We start from the raw sequence: 2,111 nt of genomic DNA on the forward strand, positions 1-2,111 counted from the left end.
ATATTTTATGTTCTAAGGGCCCTGGCAGTCCTGATATTCGTGATTCTAAGGGCTCTCCTGGCTCTGTCATTCTCTGTTCTATCTAAGCAGCCCTGTGTCCCTCATTCCCACTCCCACCCCCAACTCTGATATCCTGTGTTCTAAGGGTCCTCCCTGTTCTGATAGCCTAAGTTCTAAAGTCCCTCCCACCTCTAACATTCTCTGTTTTTAAGCACCGGCCCTATTCTGTCATCCTATTCTCCACCTTACACATTTCTAAGTCTTGGGGGCACCTCTAAATTTATAGTCCAGTAGAGCAGAGGAGTCCTGGCTGTCTCCTATTTTATCTCCTTTTGGACCATGTGGGTTGACAAGCAGGAAAAAATTGCTGCCTAATTATGGAGCTGACAAACCCACTGATGACTAACAGCTGTGGCTGAACAGTCTCTATTCCCTGCCAGGACCTGGGTCTTTTAGACTTTGAGAACCAAAGAAACTGCTGCTGGGAAGCTAATGGACCTATACCTCAGAAGGAAGTCCCAGTTGGCTATGACAGCGAGAGGACCTTTGCTAATATTAAGACTGCTACCCTCTTGCTGATGGTGAACATATTACAATTTCCTCTGCTGCTATTCACAATTCACTTTTCCAGGGCACTTTGAAGCTTACTAAAACTCTTGATCTCCACTGATATTCAGACTGTTCTGTAAAGGAAATTCCTTGGATATTATCACTGCCATTTTACAGATAAAGAGCAGGGAAGTGATTGACCAAAGTTACCCACTGCTTTGGCAGAATCCAGGACTCAAACCATTGTTCTCTGATTCCCTTTGTTCTAAGGTCCTCTGTGGACATTCTGTGCTCTAGGGCCATTCATATTTCTTTAGTCTTACCATCAAACTCCCAAACATTTATCTTCAAAATACAGCCCTGGGCCCTACCAGATCTAAAATTATGTTATAAAGCATCAGTCATCAAAACTGACTGGTATTGGCTAAGAAATAGAATGGTGAATCAACGGAATAGACTATATGCAATAGCAGGAAATGATTATTAGTAATTTGCTGTTTGATAAACCCAAAGAATACAGCTATTGAGATAAAAACTCTGTCTTCAGTAAAATCTGTTGGGAAAAGTGGAAGTTAGTATGGCAGAAACTTGGATTAGACCAACACCTCACACCCTATACCAAGATAAAATCAAATGGATACAGGATTTAGACATAAAAAACAATATTATAAGCTAACTAGATCAAGGAGTAGTTTACCTGTCAGATCTATGGAAAGGGAAGCAGTTTATGACCAAGGAAGAGATGGAGAACATCATTAAAAATAAACTAGATAATTTTGATTACATTAAATTAAAAAGCCTTTGCACAGACAAAACCATTGTAACTGAGATCAATAAAAAGCATTAACTTGGGAAACTATTTTTATGACTAGTGTTTCTGATAAAGGACTCATCTCTAAAATATACAGAGAACTGAGTCAAATTTTTAAAAAAAGACAAGTCATTCCCCAATTGACAAAGGCGATTTACAGATGAGGAAATCAAAGTGATCCATAGTCATATGAAAAATTGCTCTAAATCACTAATTATTAGAGAAATGCAAATTAAAATATCTCTGAGGTACCACCTCACACCTCTCAGAGTGGCCAGTATGACCATAAAGGATAATGATCAATGTTAGAAGGGATGTGGGAAATCTGGGACACTAATACATTGTTGCTGGAGCTGTGAATTCATCCAACCTTTCTGGAGAGAAATTTGGAATTATGCCCAAAAGGCAACAAAAATGTGCATACCCATTGACCCAGCAATACCACTACTGGGTCTATATCCTGAAGAGACTATGGAAAAGGGTAAAAACATCACCTGTACAAAAATGTTCATAGCAGCTCTATTTGAATTCAGGTCCTCCTGAGGCTAGAGCCAGTGCTGCGGTACCAGTCTCCCCACCCCCCATCCCATTTAGGGTTTCTTTTTTTTTTAGATTTTTTTTCAAGGCAATGGGGTTAAGTGGCTTGCCCAAGGCCACACAGCTAGGTAATTATTAAGCGTCTGAGGCTAGATTTGAACTCAGGTCCTCCTGACTCCAGGCCTGGTGCTCGGTCCACTGCACCACTTAACCG

The sequence above is a fragment of the Macrotis lagotis genome, chromosome X, assembly GCF_037893015.1.
Source record: "Macrotis lagotis isolate mMagLag1 chromosome X, bilby.v1.9.chrom.fasta, whole genome shotgun sequence".
Lineage (NCBI taxonomy): Eukaryota > Metazoa > Chordata > Mammalia > Peramelemorphia > Peramelidae > Macrotis > Macrotis lagotis.